This window comes from Cimex lectularius, unplaced genomic scaffold (genome assembly GCF_000648675.2).
Source record: "Cimex lectularius strain Harlan isolate CLEC.00 unplaced genomic scaffold, Clec_2.1 scaffold23, whole genome shotgun sequence".
Classification (NCBI taxonomy): domain Eukaryota; kingdom Metazoa; phylum Arthropoda; class Insecta; order Hemiptera; family Cimicidae; genus Cimex; species Cimex lectularius.
The window spans coordinates 3,453-26,397 of record NW_019392690.1 but is presented as its reverse complement, the minus strand read 5'-3'; the positions used below and the strand labels follow the sequence as shown (position 1 = coordinate 26,397).

At 34.5% G+C, this 22,945-nt stretch overlaps 1 non-coding gene across 1 annotated transcript; it reads left to right on the top strand.

Moving 5' to 3' along the window:
• Nucleotides 1–1,110: 1,110 nt before the first annotated feature.
• Nucleotides 1,111–1,183, top strand: Trnat-agu. The gene has a single exon. It is a non-coding gene; the product is annotated as a tRNA-Thr (tRNA).
• Nucleotides 1,184–22,945: the final 21,762 nt, after the last annotated feature.

The window sequence follows — 22,945 nt, the reverse complement described above, 5'->3', positions numbered from 1 at the left end:
AATGAAGTGGACGTGGACACAAAGAGCGAAATAACTAACTAATAAGGGTGAGGTGAAAAAAGGTACACAATACAGGGGCTGGGCCTTATACAAAACTGAAATCCTGTCCGCCCCTCAGACCATCAACCCCCAGTCTATATGTTGATGCCCGGTCGGCAACGACCCACCATTTATCATACAAGGATGAAATGCCTCTTTGGGAACACGAGCGAACTTCCCATAGGCGCATTAAAAAGTGAATAAAAAAAAGTTTATATTTATAATAATATGTGTTTTTTACCGAGCGATTGTTCAATAATTTGTTGAAATCGTGAGAAGCTGTCAGGAATGAAGTATTTTAGAAAACCACTTTTTTGGTTTTTTTGCCGACGTTTCGATCTTTATTGGGGCCATCTTCAGGTCCTGGTGAATTACAAAACGTGTTGATTAGAGAACATTCAATACATATGTAAATAACATAAATTTTGAACAATTATTTCATACTTACTTAAAGTGTGGTGCTATTCTAGTGGTATCATATTTGTTTCGTGTAAAATTGAATAAAAATTCTTTTCAAAAAAATTTCACACAACATTTATATCATTTATATCTGTATTGTATTTTTTCTAATCAACATGTGTTTTTTAATTTACCAAGGCCCTGAAGATGACCGGAATAAAGGTAGAAACATCGGCAAAAAAATGAAAGAGTGTTTTTCTAAAATACTTCATTACTGTCCGCTCTTCACGACTACAACAAAATTTTAATTACAAATACATTTTATAATTATCCCGTCTGAAATGAGTGGAATAGAGAAATTTACTTGGGGGAAAAATTTCAAAAATCTTCCCGCTTCTAATTTTTGAATCTTGGGCGAATTATTTTTTGGTTGGTTCCTTTATATCACATGCCAAGTAATTAATTTTGCCAAGTTAGGAAAAAACTTTCCTTTTTATTAAAAGATGCAACTTTTTAACTAGAGATATAAAATTTGCGGCAAAAAATCATCAAATAAATACATTAAAAAACAATTAATTAAGGTTCTTAGTTGAGATAAAAAAGTCAATGGCACGAGCGGGATTCGAACCCACGATCTTCGGCTTGATACGCCGCTGCTCTACCACTTGAGAGGTCACGATAGCTCAAGTGGTAGAGCAGCAGCGTAGTAAGCCGAAGATCGTGGGTTCGAATCCCGCTCGTGCCATTGACTTTTTTATCTCAACTAAAAACCTTAATTAATTGAAAGATATTAATTGGTCAAGCGGACCACGAAAAATAGTGAATAAAATTAATGTTTAAAATAGATCTTAATTGATTTAAGAACAGACTTTCGTAACAATAAAATACATGAATTATAATAGTATAATACGATGAACTAGATTTATTATTTATAATGTAATTTATGCAGGAATGAAGTTTATTTTTTATTGTCATCTTTACTTTAGTGTCAATAAATTAAAAATTCTATATGTTAAAATGAAATCACGTTAGTAGAACAAAAAGAAATACCTCAATATTAATAACATGTTATCCTTTTATCTAAGGTTTTCGGTTGATGAAAAAGTTAGTGTCACGAGCGGAATTCGAACCCACGACCTTCGGTTCACAATACGTCGTAGCTCTAACCACTTGAGCTATCATGTTTAAGAGCAGCGGCTTAATGAGGCGAAGGTCGTGGGTTCGAATCCTGCTCGTGACACTAACTTTTTCTTCTCAGCCAAAACTTTAGATAAAAAGCATAATTAATTGAATTAATAACATAACAATATTGTTAGTTTATGTATTGAAAATTCTTGCGTTTTGATTGGTTCTGGTTTAAAAGAGGTTTGTATTCACGTCTTTGTTAAATCAGTCTTAATTTTAAATTAAATAATAGTTTAATTAATAGTTAAGAGAGTTTTAATTATTACAGTAAAAGGAATATTTACAAGAACCGAGCGGGTTTTGCTAAAGAAACATAAAAAGTATTAATAAAGTGCATAAAAAAGTCATGCTTATTACAGTGAAACTTCACGTCAGCTCGGGCAAAAACAACTGGAGGTAAATTTTCCATGTTTTTCATCAGGGGCACAGTCAATAGAGTTATATATTGACGAGAACCTTGTACATTCATCGGAATGGTGGATTGAAGTCATATCGGTTGAAAGGATTGCTTAGTTTCCCAATAAGCCAAGTTCAAGTTCTCTACCTTCCGTCCAACATCCTCGACTAACTGCCTACACCACTGTGAACTCGCTCATGCCTGTGATTTCTCACTGAGTTTTTAATGTTGAACGAAAAAGTTACCGACGATAATTAGGAGACTTGGTAAGACAGAACAACAGGTGTGCTGTACAACGTCTCGGGAAAATTTTAAAAGTTTTTTTTCCAGGAAAGTTATTTCAGTGGTATTGTTTTTAATATTCGATTTTCCCCTTGAGTTTTGTTTTCTTTCTGTATTTAGCCCTCGTAACTTTTTTGTTTTTTGGGCAATCAATAGACAACAAAGAGAAAATAAGAAACATTGAGGAAAACCTTACAATAAACTTGGTAAAACGTAGATTGGACAATGAGGAACTTCAATTAATAAAACTGCCAGTTTCAAATTTGCCAAGTTTAAGTTTTTAATTAAATTCACTAGTTTTCGTGGTCCGCTTGACCAATTAATATCGTTCAATTAATTAAGGTTTTTAGTTGAGATAAAAACGTCAGTGTCACGAGCGAGATTCGAACCCACGATCTTCGGCTTGATACGCCGCTGCTCTACCACTTGAGCTATCGTGACCTCGATCCACTCGGGCACTAACTTCCCATCTCAACTCCACCTTTTGAATTTTCCCTCCTCGCCGAGAATCAAATAGATTACACGATATTTGAAAAATGTAGTAAATGAGAGCTAGTGGATGAGGGAGAGTGTGTGAGAGAGAAAAAGAAAAATGAAGAGTGACTAAGTGAGGGAGAAAAAGAAAGAAAGAGAGAAACTGAATGAGTGATTGAGCGAGAGGTGAATGAGAATATGATTAATGTTTAATATTTGTCTTTCATAAATTAATTTGTTTAGATTTTTGTATAAAGCTTTATCAAATATCTTTGCAAATGTGTTTAATATATTAATTGGCCTATAACAGCTAGGATCACTAGGTGGCGATTTTTTTTTACAACTGGGATCATATATGATTTCGGATGAATGAAATGGTGGGACGTATTTGTGTGAGTGAGGGAGTGAATGAGGGATATTGAGTGAGAGAGAAAAAGAAAGGGAGTGAGTGAGCTAGAAAAATAAAGAGATAGAATGGGTAGGAGTGAGTGAGTGAGAGAGAGAGAGTGTTAATGAGAGAGATAGTGAGAGAATGAGTGAGTGAGTGAGAGAGAAAAAGAAAGGGAGAGAGTTAAAAAGAAAGAGAGAGAATGAATGAGAGATATAGAAAGTGAATGAATGATGGAGTGTATGACTGAGTAAGCGAATGAGAGAGTTTGTGAGTGAATGAATGATTGAGAGTGTGACTAAGTGAAAGAGAGAAAGAGTGAGTGAGAGAAAAAAGAAAGGGAGACAGTGAGTGAGAGATAACAAAGAAAGAGAGAGAGAGAGAATGAATGAGATAGTGAGTGAACAAATGATGGAGTGTGTGACTGAGTAAGTGAGAGACGGAGAGAGAAAAAGAAAGGAAAGAATGAGTGAGTGAGAGATGAAAAGAAAGAGAGAGAGGAATGAAGAGATAGAAGTGAAGGAATGACTGAGTGAGTGAAAGAGAAAAAGAAAGAGAGTGAATGAGAGAGATGATGAGTGAATGAATGGGTAGGAGTGAGTAGTGAGTGAGTGAGTGAGTGAGAGAGAGTGAGAGGGGAGAGAGAGAGAGAGAGAGAGAGAGAAGAGAGAGAGAGAGAAGAGAGAGAAGAGATTAACTAATGGAATCCGACATAACAAACAAAGGGAGTTACAATTTGAACCGCTTTGTCGAACTCAATAATATCCAAGACCATCCCTGTTTCATATTGCCCGCACAAACTGTATACAAATATTTCTCTTCCTGTTGTGTGTGTGTTCAGTTGTTTTTGTGATTTTATTCAATGCGAGATAATACGGAGCTTATTCGACCTATTTGATAAATATTAGACTGAATAAAATGTCGGATGTGAATGTGAGGTAAAACGTGTACGGCGTACGACAGCCGATGGCATCCGTCGGTTTGGAATCGTAGCACGAATTCCTCCAAAAGCCCTGGATCGGATGGTCGGATGGCTTTTGTCGGAGCATCCGAGCAATCCGTTTCGTTGTATTGGGCCCTCGCCCTTAAAACTCGTCCCCGACGGAATGCGTGACAATACGGGAAACAACCTTTTCAAACTACAGCGTGAATTGAAATTCAGCCTGTTACAGCAACGCAGGCACGAACGTTACGCACTCGTGTAAATATTCTGTTCAATATTTTGGCCGAAAACCCTTTAACCGGGGAAATCACGAAAAGGGCGCTTTTGACCTAATATTCGAATTATTTCCACCGATGGAGGGCTTGCGTGTTTTTAGTAAATTCGAGTAGAGAAATTACAAGCGACTTATAGGTAATTCAATTTGTTTAATCAGAGTATCAAGCAAAGCGTTTCAGCGGAACAACAATAATTTTAACTCAAGAGGGATAATTTTAATTAACTGGTTAACTTGTTTAAAATTACGATCGAGGAATCGAATAAAAGCGAAACGAAGCATCGTTTATCTGGAATTGCCAAACGAAAATCCCATTAATTGCACTCGAATGGCTGGTCGAGTAAGCAGAAAAATGGGCCATTGCAATAATTTCTAACCTACATTTACTGTTTCTCCTTGTTTTAAGCGGTAAACTTAATTCTTGCAACTTTCCTAAGTGTCGCTACAGATATGTGCACCTCAACATGCTCCAGAAAAAGTATGACATGTTTTACGGTTAATTGCCATGAAACGAGAAGAAAATTATAATTGTCAAATTGACCTTTACGCTTTATATTGATGTGTCTTTTGACGTACTCTTAAGTTCTAATCCAGCAGGACAGGTGGCTACGTTTGGGAGCGGTTCTGCTTAATTCCCAATTGGAGCCATGGAAAGTACTTGATCGACTGATATTGTACCTCCTCGATTTTAATAAATATATAAATAATTATAAATCCTTGTATTCATATGTAGCTGGTATAGATCCGGCCCGGAGGACCAAATAAATATAATATATAATTATTAACATTACGCCTAACAGGAGTACAGAGGTTTTAACTAACAGAGGACATTATCCAGGGTATTAATTGTTTAAAAAAATTATTGTATCCAGTAAACAAAATTACGGAATTAAAACCTTTTATTTGGTTATTTTTCAAAATTCCTTAATTTTTCTTGAGTAAAAGTCATAATATTTTCTAATAAATTTTAATACAACATTTATAACAAAACTAAAACAAAAATGTTATAGAAATTAAATACTACAAAATTGGCAATATCCCTATTAATTTTCGAGCAGTTTATAACATGGGTAAAAATAAATTATAAATTTAATACAATGTAAAGTAAGCTTTTTAATAAAATGTTGTAAAATAAGAATATCATTGTTATACTTAATTAAAATTAATTGTTTAAAAAAATTATTGTATCCAATAAACAAAATTATGGAATTAAAACGTTTTATTTTGTTATTTTTCAAAATTCCTTAACTACATTTTCCTTGAGTAAAAAACGTAATATTTTCTAATAAATTTTAATACAATATTTATAACAAAACTAAAACAAAAATGTTATAGAAATTAAATACTACAAAATTGGCAATATCCCTATTAATTTTCGAGCACTTTATAATATGAGGAAAACTAAATTTTAAATTGGTCAAACGGACCATGAAACCTAGTGAATTTAGTAAATTTTAAATTAATACAATGCAAAGTAAGCTTTTTATTAAAATGTAAAATAAGAATATCAATGTTATACTTAATTCATTGCTTAAAAAAATTATTGTATCCAATAAACAAAATTATGGAATTAAAACGTTTTATTTTGTTATTTTTCCAAACTCCTTAATTAAATATTCCTTGAGTAAAAAACGTAATATTTCCAATAAATTGTAATACAATATTTATAAGACAAAATTTAAAGACATAATTTATATAATAAAAATAAAACAAAAATGTTAGAAAAATTAAATACTAGAAAATTGGCATTCATTTTTCAGCAGTTTATAATATGGATAAATATAAATTATAAATTTAATAAAATAAAAGGCAGGCTTTTTAATAAAATGTAAAATATGAATAACATTGTTATAATTGTCTTTTTTAAATAATATAGATTCTGATGATGGGTGTAAATTCCCGAAACGTCAAATAAATGAAATTATATGTTGCATTTACTTTGTTTATTTAAAAAAACATGGAAATTTTTTCTACCATAAATAAAAAACTTATAGAAGACGTATTAGTAATAAAAATCCCAAGTTTTAACTAAAACATATAACAAATAACACACATAAAAAATATGTTACATCAAATTATAAAATAGATAAATAAAACCACCTTACATCTAGGGATAATGATAATTTGATGTTTTACTGTATCATTGGAGGTACTTGTTTAGATAAAAACAAGGAAAAATTTCTAACATGAATTCAATGTTTGTGTCGATCAAATTAGCTGGAAGGGAGAGATGAACGCAGAATTCCGCAGAATCGGACAGGATTAAATTGGAGTGAATGTTGTGCAGTGTTGCTGGGGTGGTTTTTGGTCGGATGACAACAAACAATCCCACGTTCCTCGCTGACATCGCGGTTCGTTAAAGCGAATTCGGGACAGTTGATCGCATGGAAAATGTGGAGACAAAAAAAAAAAAAAAAAATGAAAAGGCAAACGTCGACGTATTTTTGATGAACGCCCTTAAATTAGAAAGGCGTGGCCCTTCACCCGCTGTCGAGTGGAAAGGATGTGTGTGTAACAGCTGCAACACCCGTGACGATCCTCATTTGTAAGCTTATTCCAGCTCGGCATTCGTCACATCCTTTCACTACATAAACTTAGGGTCTAACTTAAAAAAAATAAGTCACCCGTTTTTTTAAATTCTTTATTTTATTTGATTGAGCTTGATAGCATCAAAACGTGCGAAATACAGAACTGGGAATAGACCAGAGAAAAAAAAGGCATTAATACATTTCTATTACAAAGGATCTAGCGGGTATTTTCATACAAATCAAAAACATAAGAACATTTTTACAAAAACCAAATTAAACATCCATTACAAACAAATAATAAAATACTAATAAATCTCCGCTTTCTAGTATCCTCATTAACAACATCATCAATAATAATGGTACACTAATTAATAAGAAAAATATACGAACAAAGTAAAGGGTTGTCAGTGGGAAAAAGGTCGTCCTGGCATGGCGTGTACATTGGTGAAACCGGGAATGACCAAGCAGATAAGCAGTTGGTCACGACGAGACCACACGACCTCACCCTCACAGTCAGTTCAGCGGATTTACAAATAAAGATAGCTAATGCTATAAAAAAATGAATGAAAAACGAAAGAAAAGCAAAAGTATATAATTTTAGAAAAAACACATCGGTCCCTGGCCTGCGGAGGTTGGGTCTTGAAGTGGAAAAGGTCATACCAAGATCGAACACCTGCTAATGGTGGTGGTCATAAGAGCCAATTTTGTGGAGAATGTATCACGGCAGAGCATATAATAACATACTGTAAAGAAATAAGCAAAGAAAGAAATATGTCATCCCTAATGATCTATGCGCGGCCTTGGGGGTACGGTAGCAGGCACAGATTGCTGAACGAATATCTCAGGAAATATTTTAAATTGTTTATACATCATATGTATGTGGTATGTGTTATTTCTTGGTACGAGTAAATGAATTTGCGTGAATGGGAGGAGCTTATCCCCAATTATATCGAGCGAATTGGAGGAGCTAATCCTCAATTATATCCAGGATTATCGAGTACCCTGGGGTAATGTAAATAATTTGGGTGTGTTCATGTAATTTATTAGCGTGACTGGAGGGGTATAACCCCAGTTACCCCGAGAAATATCAAGTACCCTGGGGTAGTGTGAGTGAATTGGGGTGTGTTCATGTAATTTAATTTATTAGCACGAATGGGAGGAGCTGATCCTCAATTATATCCAGGAATTTCGAGTTCTTTGGGGTTGTGAAAATAATTTGGGTGTGTTCATGTAATTTATTAGCGTGACTGGAGGGGTATATCCCCAATTACCCCAAGAAATATCGAGTATTCTGGGGTAGTGTGCGTGAATTGGGGTGTATTCATGTAATTTAATTTATTAGCGCGAATGGGAGGAGCTTATCCTCAATTATATCCAGGAATATCGAGTACCCTGGGGTAGCGTGAATAATTTGGGTGTGTTCATGTAATTTATTAGCGTGATAGAAGGAGCTTATCCCCAATTATATCGAGAAATATCGAGTACCCTGGGGTAGTGTAAATAATTAGGGTGTGTTCATGTAATTTATTAGCGTGATGGGAGGAGCTTAGGACCAATTATATCAAGGAATGTCGAGTACCCTAGGGTAGTATAAATAATTTGGGTGTGTCCATGTAATTTTTTAGCGTGAATGGGGGTATATCCCCAATTACCCCGACAAATATCGAGTATTCTGGTGTAGTGTGAGTGAATTGGGGTGTTCATGTAATTTATTCGCGTGAATGGAAGGGCATATACTCAATTATTTCGATTAGTCCAGACCGCAATTGTTTTAGAAAATCGAATGGAAATAATTCAAGACTCGTGCAAAAGATTATTGAAATCGATTCAGTGGGCCAAATAAAAATTGAAATTGTAACCAATCGCTGCAGCCAATTAAACCGCGATGTATGAGGAGATTGTTTTATTGGATCAATAAATGGGTATGTTGTAATGGGTCGCCTGAGCGGATTACGTTTAAAGAAACTAAATTTTTTTAATAAAAACCATAACGGACAAAAGCAAACTAATGTGTATAGTAAATTTGAAGATGGGTGTTGATTTACGCTGAACCGTCATAGGGTTACTGATTGAATCCGTTTTCACTCGCGGATTTGCTGGGTTACTCAGACAATCCATCATCTTCATCCGCAGTGAAGGAAAGAATTGTCTTCTGCATCAACCCTTAAAAACCCTTTAAAAAATCTTCTTGCGTGTTAGACGTATCAGATGTAGGGACAGTACCTCCTTTGGCGTGGGAGTGTTACCCCATCCCTTTCATACTAAGGTCGGAAGTTTTACTTCAATTCATATAACTTGTTCCCCTAATCTCATGGAAGATATTCTCTCATTAAGGGGTCTTAGCCTTCCGTTCAAGTTTTAATCCCTCCTGAAATTCATCTTTTGTAAATCGATCTTGCTTACCCAGAGGGAGGAGATTCAAAATTGTCCGACTAAGCCGTAGATGTACTATTTGTGACAGATGTCCTATGTTAAGAGTAGAAAAACATGAAAAGTCGGACGTAAGGTTGACGTTATCGCGTGGATTGAAGCCCGTTCGAGACACGTCGAAACGTGGTCCTCCGGGATTCCTTCTTCTCGGATACGATCTTCCTCCGTCAGGCCGATGTACAGGGTGCCTCCTGAGGATTTCCGGCTTTGCACTCCCACCCCGTCGCTGGAACTCCCCTCCCGAATGGTAAAGCCGAGGAGGGCCGAACCACCCCCGCCCTGGTCCACCCCACCCTCGGCACGCTCACTGCAAGAGACCGGGAGATCGATAGTAGAGCTGTCTCAGCCGCCCTGTCCTCTTCTCCGAAACATACCATCATCTCCTTCATCAACAACAACAATTCAACAAGGACAAACAGATCGATCAGGGTAAGAATTAACCATCCATAACAAAAAAATTATATTCAATTTGAACTTTTTCCGACTAATCAGGCGGTTGTCTATTCGCACCTGCTGTCAGCCAATAATCTCTCCTTTTAAAAAACCACCCCCTGGTTTTCGTTCCAAAAAGACATTCGTGCTTTCTTGTTTTTTTGGTCAATTTTTATCCAATCTAACAGGTTGCCACGTGTGGATTTATTCCAAGACCAATTAAACTAGGATTTTCGATTCATCAGGTGCAAGTACTTACATTTCCCTTGTACCGTCAAATGATGAAATCATCAGTTTTAAAATTTCACATAATGCAATGCATAGAACATATCTCATTTGATAAACACGCAACGATTATATTTTCTAGCCCTCAAAGAGACATAAAAATACATTTTAAAAAAAATTTAGAAGTATGGTTAATTTTGAAGAGATATCTTTTTTTTATTGATATAACTATACATTGACAGTCGGGTGCCAATAAGCTTGAAAAAGCGCTTAAAGTTTGGGTTATTGAGTAAAGCAAAATTAACTCAGTTATCCTTTTTTTATATTGTACTATGCTAAATTTAGCTCAATTGATAAATGATAATTGTTGATGATTTCGATAAACTATGATTTATCAGATTTCAAGCTATTAAATATTTAACCTTCCGGTAAATTGTAACAAAAAAAATTCTGATTATCTTAAGCATTATTAAAACTTTTCATGAAAAAAAGAAGAAAATTATCACGTTATTTTGTCTCCGTTTCGATTGATAAATCGTATCGACCTAGGTTTAATAATTTTATTTTTAAAGAGAGAATTAAATTGTATCGGATATGCGGTGGCGAATTAAATGCCCTGTCACCAATCAGAGGGTAAAAGTGGGGTGGTTACTCGTTCCTCTCTCGACTATTTTTTAAAAAAAATAAAGTACAGAATTTAATTTAAGCCCCGTATGAATCTGCGAATATTGGCGTAAATCCGACGACTTGTGGACAAGCTTTTCGACGAGGATTCTGGAAAATTCACCTGGGGTCAAAAGGTTATTTTGCCGGATGGGCAATGGTCGTTGAACGTACATTTTCAAAATGAATTCGACGTTGATTTTTAATTTTTCCTTCTTTAAATTTTTTTAGACTATTAAAAAAAAATCAAGTCTGCAAGCTCTTTGAACTTATCAAACTTCAATCGTCATTCAACCTCTATTTCAAAAGGTAGTCTTTTATGTCAAAATCTTGGTTTTTGATTTTAAAAAAAATCATAAAAAGATAAGTAAAGATTTTAATGAAAAACTTTCGCAACCATGGTTGATATATGATACACTCATTTTAAATTATATTGTTAAATTAAAACAAAGCAAATATTTAAGCTACCAGTTTAAAGAAAACTATACTATTCTAATTGTTAATTTACCCCATAAAATGGAAATTATCTTATTTAGTTAAAATTAAAATTTAGTTTTAGATTAGGCCGAAGTCAAATGAAAAGTTAAACTCCCCATTATTCAGATCCTCACTGAAGAGCGCAATACCAAAACGCGTTTGAGTAAATTCAACAAACCCGTGAGTGATGACAGACCTCATACCTTATGTTTGTACCGACTCGCAGATCAATTATCAACTCTTCATCATCTTACTTTATTAGTTGCTCGTTCCTTCGAAATTACTCGAAAAATTTCTTCTTACTTCCGACAACATTTTACCAGACCAATTTGGCTTTTCAGGTCATCATCAGTATTCATTTACTTCATCGTGTTACAGATTATATTACTTCATGCCTCGAACAGAAACTGGACGCGACTGGAATGTTTTTACACGTTTCTCAGGCTTTCGACAAAGTATGGCGAGGTATGATGATGATGGTAAAGGTTACTAGGAAATGGGGTTTTTTTGTTCTCCAAGCACTGTAGCCTTCTGTCTTATTGTACTTTCCTAGTTATTCAATGCAATCGACTCGATCCCTCTCCCAAGGAGTACTGGGTCGTTGTCTATTGTTGCAGCAATTCCCTGGGTTTCCATTTCCATTTGTCTCCATTGAGCGATTGCTTTGCATTCGAAGATGATTTGGGTGGCTGTTTCTTCCTCCTCGTTTCATAATCTACAAATGGTTTCATCATTAAATATACTCATGTTGTGTATATTCTCAGATGCTAGAGACCGGTATTTAGCCATATTACTACTTGATGTTGATAATAGGTTACTAGGAAACGAGGGTTTTATTGTTGCAGTAGGGCCGTTTCAGCTGGTAAGTATTTTGAATGGGTAGATAGGTCATTGACTGCCTGTGATGCAGTTCTTTTTCCCAGACCTTCTGGTCCCTAGGCTATGTCTCCATGAGAGGCTGTATTGTACATTTCCATTCCATAACCTAAAATGGGGTCATCATTGACTATACCATTGTTGTGTAACTTCTTCAGATGCCAGTGACCTGTATCTACTCCTCTGATTTTAGCACTCTCTAACTGTAGCAGTTAGTTTTCCAGTCTTGGAGAGTGATCTTTATCATAAATATGCTGTACACCTCTATCATTTGTCCACCTTTTACTCTTTTTGGATCCATTCTGATGTCGAGGATTCAGTGTCAAAAAAGAATAGGGTCAGGGCTTATATATGGTTTTGGAGACACTCTGGCCAGTTTGTCGGTTTATTCGTTACCAAAAATTCCTTTTTGTCCCAAGGTATCATCAGATTATTGCGTTTTAAAGATTTTGGATGGGGGCGTCGGTGGCCGCAACGGTTTAGACGTTGACCCGGCGCTCTTCACTGAAAGGTAAAGGTCCCGGGTTCGAATCCAGCGGCCCTGCATTCGAACCCGACATAGTTACAAATGGGCTTTTTTTCAAAAACATCGGCAACCCGAGGGTTGATATGACCTCTGCTGTTGCGAACCCTCGTAAAAAAAAGAAAAGATTTTGGATACATTGACTATTTTAAGTGATCTTTTTACATGTTAAAGCTTTAATAGCTGCTTGGCTATCCGATCTTATCACGGACCTCTTAAAACATTTCTAAAGCACAAGCATTGATAACATGTATTTCAGCATGCAACATGGAGATGTATTTTCCTAATGAGTTCGACACATGCTTTCGATAAAGTATGGCATGAGAGATTATTAAATCATCCATTCAAAAAATCATAATTCAAGGATTTTTCGTAATAAACCACGGAACAGAGACTTCTGATATGAAGTGCTTGCAGGAGTACAACAGGGGTCAATACTCGCTCCTCTGTTGTACACAATTTTCACTTCTAAATTCTGAAATAATTCTCTTACCGTCACATACGCGGAGGGAACCGTCATATTAACACGTCATCCCTCTTCTGCTAGCTTCCCTTATATTATAACACCACATGTCAATAATTGAAAAAATGGAGCAAGCTAAACAAAGTTTAAGTCACAACACATCACCTTTACTTAATCACCATGATACTTATCTCATACCTGCCCCTCCGGCAAAGTTACCTAGATGAGGAGACTGACTTGGAAACCGCACGTGCGATTAAAACAGAATGTTAACAGTTTAAAAACTTTTACTACCAGCTGAACCGACAATCATGATTACCATTAAAACATTTTATTTCAACTAAAAACCTTAATTAATTGAAAGATATTAATTTGTCAAGCGGACCACGAAAACTAGTGAATTGAATAAGTTTAAATGAAGTATATCTTCACTAAAGCTCTCCGTGGCCATTTCAATTGTCGCCGAGAATCAAATAGATTACACGGAATTTGAAAAATGGCAAAAAAGAGGGAAAATTCGAAAGGTGGGGTTAAGATGGGAAGTTAGTGTCCGAGTGGATCGAAGTCATGATAGCTCAGTGGTACAGTAGCGGCGTATCTAGCCGAAGGTCGTGGGTTCGAATCCCGCTCGTGACATTGACTTTTTTATCTCAACTAAAAACCTTAATTAATTGAAAGATATTAATTTGTCAAGCGAACCACGGAAACTAGTGAATAAAATCAAAACTTTCGACATACATACGCAAACCTATATTGTAAGGTTGTCAAATTTACGTCTCGGCCAAATATTCAAAGATTACGAAAATTTTACGATAATTGTCTCTGTCACTTGTTTAACACTTTCCCTCCATAAGTTAAGAAACTGCCAAAAAGCATTTTATGCAAATATAGCATAGCTGTACTTCAAGGCCAGAAACAATTGCCAAGAGACTAACCATTGCTCCAAAAGGTTTTCCTGTGTAAATAAATGGAAGCTCAAAATGCTCCTAAAACCGAGTCCGTTTTTCACTAGACGTAATCTTCATGGAGAAAGCCTCCATTTTCGGATTACTTGGTAAAATATTACAAAAGAGTAGTTTTGGACAGATATCTGTGTACCAGGTATGAGTTAGATTATTAAAAAGGTAGCTACGGGGATCCTCTTCGTGCTTTTTGTCTCTCAACTCAGGATTGAACGTTAAAATAAATTCCTTTACAAACTTGCCGTACAAAGTTTTTGTATGCTTGGCCTGCTTGGAACTACACCCAGAATCAAGTTGGGAGAAGATAGAATGAGCGGAAAATAAGTTTTTGAGGCTAATTAGCACTTTGAACCGCCGCGCAAGAATTATCCTCCTCCATGATAGCGCGGGATTGGCTAACTTAAGCTAATCTTTGGAAAGTTCTTTAATAAACTGACGGACGACCAAATTCTATGACTTTATATCGGAATCTACTCCATGAATACATCAACATGAAACATGTATTACAGGCATCAACTTAAACGGTTGTACATATTTATATACAACTGTTTATTTAATTAATTTATTTAATTAATATATTGATTTAATTTGTTCATGTAAATCTGGCTTAAATCGTTAGGGTTTTCATAATTCTATGTACATTTGTATGTAGTAGTTACCCCTAGGTTATTTTTAATGAGTTACAAACTCTCTCAAAGAAAGTACTGTATTATATAATATATTTCTAATCTTAAAATATAGTTTTCTATAATTTACATAATATTTATGACTCTACCGTGGGATCTAATTAGTGTCGTATGTACAGGGTTCACTACTCGTAGGACAAAATTAAATTCTACACCTCAAATGCGCCAAAATTTCGTATGAACCATGGTCCGATTCTCAACTCTTTTGCAGATATTCAATATTTTATGTTTTATCAACTAATTACGGTTTTCGTCATAAATCTACTCATAGCTCTCGAATTGTTCATTTTTGGGGAAATCGAACAGAAGCATCGAAAATAGCGTTAAATTTCCTCTAAGACGGCGCCCTTCTAGAACTTTAATTTTTGTTTTGGTACAACAAAAAAAAAAAACAAAAAAAAACAGTAAATATTTCAGAAACTCCTAAATTTAAAATTTGCAAAAAACACTAAATTTGTAACTTCGTTGGAAAAATTACGTTAAAGCTTGGCAAATTTCACAACTTCTTCGTTTAATAAGCTTTCTAACGGTATACCCTTTTTTTTTTAATTACACCAAAACGCTGAAATTTTATGCTAAATGGGAAAAAAGTGCGGTGTGAAAAAGGAGGGGTGGGGTTAATCTAGTAATTCAAATTTTTGCCCAAAGGCAAAATTTATTTCCTAAGTTTATATTAATAAAAATGCACAAATATAAAGAAAAATCAAACAAAACCCATATAAAAGAGACAACATAGCGACCAACGCTAGAAAAATTGGATAAGATATCTACACTAAATACAGACAAAACAAAAAAGAATAACAATACAGAAATTGAAAAACCCAACTTAACAGAATAAAAAAGCACAAAAAAAGAACAATTCTTTTTTTTTGTGCTTTTTTATCTTCATTAATCACAGACAAAACACAAAAAGGGCTGTTGTTACACAGAAATTGTAAAACCCTACTTTCGACTAACAATCAAACAAAAAGCACAAAAAAAGTGGTAAGTTACAATAATATTGAATAATCTTCGGTTGTTCACTTTTTATTTTATCTTTTTTTATGTTGATTTTTACGTTGAATTTTTCTTTTTTTTGTGCTTTTTTATTTACACTAAACATAGACAAGAAGAAAGAACAACAATACAGAAATTGTAAAACAGTGTTTAATGTGCATAAAAAGCACACAATTCAACGTTTATGTATTTTATTCGATTTTTACGGGTTTTTTCTTTTTTTCGTGTTTTTTATCTATACTAAACACAAAATGAAGAAAAAAGAACAACAATGCAAAAGTTGTAAAACCCAACTTTACCCAAACAAAACACATAAAGAAGAGACAATAAACATAGTGAACAACAAAAGCAGAAAAATTACGCTGATTTTTTCTTTCTTTTTGCCATTTTTTAAAATTAAAGTTGGAAAATAAGTTGTCCCAGGAGTTTGAAAGTTGAATTACTAGCATAAATCCACTCCCCCTTTTCACACCGCCACCACTTTTTCCCGTTGGGCATCAAATTTTTGCATTTTGGTTCGACAGAATTAAAGAAGGGGCGCTAGAAAGCTTATTAAAGGTTTTTATGAAATTTGCCAAGGCCTAACGTGAATTTTTCCAACGAGGGTGCAAATTTAATTGTTTTTTTTTGTTTTTTAAATTTGCCAGTTTTTAAAGATCCAGTATTTACCAAAAATTAAATCGAAAGTTCTAAAATGGCACTGTTTTAAAGGAAATTTAACGCTTTTTTCAATGCTTCTGTTGGACCCAAAAATGAACAGTTCAAGAGCAACGAGTAGATTTATGACGAAAACCGTAGATAGTTGAAAAAATCATAAAATGTTGAATATGTGCGGATAGGTTGAGAAAGGGACCATGGTTCATTGGCATAAAATTTCTGCATATCGATTATTCAGAAATCGTGAGATGCGGTCTCGTGTGATGTAGGTTTCAGAAAAACATTTTCTTTATCGTGCCAACGTTTCGATCTTTAGTGAGATCATCTTCAGAGCCTGGGATTTACAAACATTGTTTATATTTAACAAATCCATGTAGGATGTGGAAAAAAGTGAATTGCTACAATGCAAAATATATTGTTTATATTCATTCAAAGTATTTCTACTCATTCAGTGTTTGTTTTCTGCGTAATTGTGCCATTCTTACATGTCGTGTTGAGAGTGCCAGTGAGATATTGCTGTGTAGTATTTCAGGTGTAGAAGCATTTGGCCAACTTTGTCTTTTATAGATATAACGCCTCACTTCCCATGCAAATATAAAATTTTATGTTCTACTGTTATACATTTGCTTAAATTTTACAAAATAAATATAATTTATCGAACTGTTAAAAAATATGCGTCTAAGTTAGTTTATTAGAACATTTTAATAATTAATTAACTTATTTGTCCTGCTTTCACTGTTTGAGTCATACATCTTTTTAAACTTCATTTAACAGAAAGTCTCTCATGTATGAAGACAATGCCGTATTGTTTAGAACGATATCTCACTGGCTATTAAACGAAGTCGGCCAGGGGAAGAAACTAAGATTAAGCACCATGCTGACACAGATTATTTTCAGAATAGCTAACATACCAATAACCGTTATCATGGCTGAGTTTATTATGTTTGAATTTTTACTCGGTAAGGAGTATTTTTTTTCAACGATTTTTTTTTTTAAATATAGAGTTGAAAACTTCGCCTACTAAATAAGTCACTGGACTTTTTACGGTGGAGGGAATAAAGTAATCGTCCCGGTTGGAAGGTTGAACAGAAGTTGATTATGTAGTTTGGGAGCGTTTATTGTCATGTTAAAAATCAGGAAATGTGTAAGAAAACCGAACGGAAAAGTGTTTCCTGACCTATTTCGATCCTTTTCCGAGGGATTGTGACAGAAGTAAGAATGAGGGTAGGGAAGAGGAAGTAATCTGAAGATGTTTATCACCCCCTTTCATATTTTACACGAGCTTTTGAAACACAGCTCTCGACTCCTTCCACGCTTTTTTCTTTCAAAAGCGTATCACTTTTGAAAGGCTTCACGACCGTCGCTCCTGGGTTAAAAACGTCAGAATTTCATAATTTCAATCGGATCGGTACAATAGTCATTCGACGCGTTTATATCTGTAAGAAAATATCTCGGAATCAGGCCGTTGAAATGTCAAAAGCAGTAGAAGCCAATATAAGCGGAGCTCGGATTCCGATCAATCACAAACACAGTCGTTATATCTCTGTACTTTTCCCGTCCATTCGGCCATCATCTGGCCGATATTAAACCTTTATACGGCCCGAACCTATCATTGTTTACTAGCCAAGATCGGCATATTTCCCTATTATTCTATCCATAAATAGCTGTAGATATAGAGCAGACAAATGTCTCACCCCTTATGGAACAGTGAACGAAACCATTTCTTAAATGAAACCCAACCTATATTTCCTCTATTAACGAACCTTGCGTGTCCTAAGAAGTTAATAAAAGGGCAAATTATGTGAAACTACAGAGAAATCCTCCCCCCAAGAAAAGGAAGTCAAATTTGGCTTTTAATCCAAACATTAAAACATTGTTACATCCCATATTTTATAGAAGGGCATAAAAAACTAAAATACACTTTCCCACCGGTGTGATTATAAGTATTGGGTTATTTCACGTGAAACGTTCGATTTTAAAGTTTCAGAAACTCAGAGAGGATATAGCGGTTTTCTGTTGTTTACTTCCAATTGATTACATATATAGCATTTTTCATCCAAATGAAACTTTTTTTTCAATCAAATGAAACCTTTTTTCAATCAAATAAACCTTTTTTCAATCAAATGAAACTTTTTCTCAATCAAATGAAACTTTTTTTCAATTAAATGAAACCTTTTTTCAATGAAATGAAACCTTTTTTCAATCAAATGAAACCTTTTTTCATTCAAATGAAAACTTTTTTCATTCAAATGAAACCTTTTTTCTTTTTTCATTCAAATGAAACTTTTTTTTCAATCAAATGAAACCTTTTTTCAATCAAATGAAACCTTTTTTCAAGCAAATGAAACTTTTTTCATTCAAATGAAACTTTTTTCAATCAAATGAAACTTTTTTCAATCAAATGAAACTTTTTTCAATCAAATCAAACTTTTTTTTTCAATCAAATGAAACTTTTTTTCAATCAAATGAAACCTTTTTTCAATCAAAAGAAACCTTTTTTCAAGCAAATGAAACTTTTTTCATTCAAATGAAACCTTTTTTCAATCAAATGAAACCTTTTTTCAAGCAAATGAAACCTTTTTTTTTTCAAGCAAATGAAACCTAAAACCTAATGATAATAATTATGTAGAGGAATAAATAAATGACATTATAGTGCTAATAATAATTTTTATGGTGATTGAATATTAATATTACAATAATTTACGATTCAATAATTCAACAAATTCAATATAAGAAGATTATATATAAAGGAAGATTATAAATGTATAATGTTATATAATGTGTGTATATATATAACATGTTTCAGTCAAATGAAACTTTTTTTTCAACCGAATGAAACTTTGGGGGTGGCTGAGTCCTATTGTTGATTCTGTTAAAGTTAATTTTTTTATTCTTTTATCTAGCAACCTATAAATATTTCTAGATACCCGCTGTTTTTTTGCTATGGTTTTGATAGTTTCTAATTCTTTTTTCTAGTTAGCCGGTGTTAATGGAAGTTTTAAGATACGGTCTATGTGTTCCCCGCTTTAGGGTTTTAGCTGGTATTTCTACTACGGATTCTTGCAGAATCTAGTATCCTAAACTCAAAATCATGCCGCTCCCTTGTCTATTGATGTTAAGCTTACTAAAATTTATTAAATCTAACGAAGCATACATCCCGACTCGATCCACTTTGTCTGATTGCAATACGTATAGTGCGAACAATCTTATTGTACTGGGGTGTAGGCAAGAAAAAACATGCTGTGTGCATTAAACTGCATAATCACCTTTCTGGTTCGATCCTTTAAAAGCCTTTATCCGCTCTGTTTAGGATGTTCTTTCCAGACATTCTTTTTATTCCATTCATGATTTTTTCAATTTGAAAATTTAGGTTTGTAATACATTCTTTATATTTTTTCTATTGTTTTTTAACTTGCAAATAATATTTTTGCCAACCTATATCTCATTTAAATTAAGGTTTTTATTATGTATGTACGTGGTTGATTACCTATGTGCCATTGTACCATTGGGTGTATATAAATAAAAATGTAATGTGATCGGGCCAATGGCGGAATATTAAGTACTCCATCGACACCCTGATTGAATGGTTTGTAAATAAGAATAGCTGTCGATAGCACTCGGAGCCCAAACTCGATGGTTCGACGGGTAAGACGGACTGCCAACACCCGGGGTGGGTGTTCTTCCCGGCCAGCCGGTAATTTAGTGTTAATTACGAAAGTTTGAATTGCCAGTGGATAGCTAAAACTGATAGGCATGTTCAGATCTGAACTTATATCAAATCAGTAAACAGTAATCAATCAATTTTGAAACTATGTCATAAGCATAGCCAACGTACTTACAAATGTAATCGTTGTATTTTAGTTTCTGTTATGAAATTCATGAAAATTTTATTTAATGTACAATGACAGGCAAAAAATTCCAACAACTTGTAATATAACTTGATTTGTATACATTTTTATATATTAATCAAAGTTTCACGTTTTTTGAAGTTTTTTCGGAGGATCTACGGAAGAGGTCAACACAGAGAAAAACTTCCTTTCGGTTTTCGCCGAGCTTTCGACAGTTTTTATACTGTCATCTTCAGGGCTTGTTTTATTATCATGTATAAAAAAATTAAAAACATGAAAAACAAATTGCACAAAAATTGAAATATCTTGCTTAAACCTTAATGGGGAAATAAAAAGACATGGTGCCTTGGGCACAGAAAGACATTACGTTTTTTTTGGTGCTCAGCATCTCGTAAAAGTCGAAAGAAGACAGTATAAAAACTGTCGAAAGCTCGGCGAAAACCGAAAGGAAGTTTTTCTCTGTGTTGACCTCTTCCGTAGATCCTCCGAAAGAACTTCATGTTTTCAGCAGATCGATAACCTATAATGAAATTTGATTTAATTTTGTTTTAGATTTTTAATTAACACTTCAATATCGCGTATTTCCTCCTTTTGATCGGCATACTTTCTACCATTCTGGAAATGTCTCTTTGCTGGAGGTTAGCCCATTCTTCACGAGTCCTTTCAAGATCATAGAGAATATCAGGAAGTGATGCTCTTTTGAGGTTATTCCATAATGTCCGATGAGGTTCAAGTCTGGAGAAAAGGCTGGCCAGGTTAAGACCCTGATGTTTTCTACGTAGTTGTCCATTGTCCAAGTCTTGGTTTAAGTTGTTGTCTATTAAGTCTCGTGTTGGGGATTTTACATCAGTCTCTGTCTAGGTAAGTCCTGAGTATCTGATTTGATTTTCAGATATGTATGTATCAGGAATCTTTCTAAAAATATTGTACATGATGAATCTATCAGTTGACAGTGGACGAGACTTGAATGATTGGAACATAAATCAAACTTCAATTCCAATTAATCCTACTGTCAGACCGCCCGTCTTTCACATAAGCTGGGCTTAAAAATCACCCGTGAGCGTGTACCAGTGGAGGGGTCGATTCAAAGTTCAAAAAATTGTTGATTTTAACCTTATTTTTCTCATTTATAGTGAGATAAAAAACGAAGATTGTTTATACAAGCTCAAAGAAGAGAAATGTAACGTTTTAATACCGCAATTGGATTTTCGTGCAATCTTGAGGTGTTATTTCTAAGAGAACACTGGACATCGTAGAAAGACAAATTCCCCTGGCTGATCCAGCTCAAAAAAATTCTATTTGTTATTGTGTCTAATAAGTACAATATTGAAACAGGTCAAACGGCGATATTTATAAGTAATAAGTTAAGATAGAAAGGAGGGAAAATTCGAAAGGTGGGGTTGAGATGGGAAGTTGGTGTCAGAGTGGGTCGAAGTCATGAAAGCTCAAGTGGTAGAGGGCGTATTTAGCCGAGGGTCGTGTGTTCGAATCCCGCTCGTGACACTGACTTTTTTTTATCCCAACCAATGCCTTATATCAAGATTAATTAATCGAAAAACGTTATTCGGTCAATCGGACCACGAACTCTAATGAACTAAACCGTTTATTGCTTCAGAATTCAAATGAGACTGTATTAAACATTGAAAAATCTGTTTTGGATAAGGATGAAGTGTTTTTACCTCTATTCTCGATTTAAAACATAGCTTAAACAAATATTTATTGGTAAAAACAATGTGACAAATTAAGGGCAGAATTTTCTTTTATCGAGAAAATAAAAAACTCAATGGGTGGGATTTTAGCCTGTCAGTGTATTAATTGTTTAGTTTTATTATTATTACTAGTTATTGGTTTTTGGTGGAGTGGGTCAAAATATTAATACATGTTTCTGTTTCAAACGTTAAACCCGAATTAAATTCTGGAATACACGGGACGCTCGTTATGGCAACTATGTATGTTTGATGCAGTGGAACAGAGCATACCAAATCGTTTCCATTGGAGATAATAAGCTGTTGTTTATCGGCAATAACCCACCGACCGTGCCGAACGTCCTTTTTGAAACGGAACAGATCGTTTGATGTGAAATTTGGCGATTTTCGAACCGTGCTTTGTTCCAGATGAAAGGGGCCGACCTGTACGAGGGGGGCGGTCGATTTCAGGAAGGGTGTGGCTATTTGTATGTATGAAATAGCTAACTTTTTGCCTTCGCGGGCCAAGCCGATGTCAATGCTCGTCGCCGTCCGATTTTCCCGACGTAAAAAGCCTCTAGATATCATTGTCAGAGAGGATTCCAGGGGGATACGCCATTCTCCATCACTTCTATGCCCCGCACCATCATGTCAAAACCGTTATCTAGAAAGCATATTTTTATGATTTTCTTTTCACGTCGTGCCGTTAAATTCTCTCTGGGGGACCTACATTAAAAAAAAACTATATCTATCCTATTGTCTTTACAAAAAGAAATATTATCTTTACCTCGTTATTCAACCAACTTTTTTTTCGCATAGTTTGCAAATTTGGCGTATACTGAACATATTAAAATTATTCATACTTTGGCAAAAACTCTCCTACTGTGCACATATGTTGTTAATTTATGCAATGGACGAAAGTTTAGGCATTAAAGGGAGAAATCTTCACAAATCCAAATGAAAGGTTTTTAATCTATACAGTTTATACATATTATATACCATACACATATATTATAAATGTGTTTTTCCAAAATCTCGAGGAGAACCATTTTCCAAAAATAATGGCTGAGTACACAATACTCCAGCTATTTAGATATTAGATACGTTGAAACA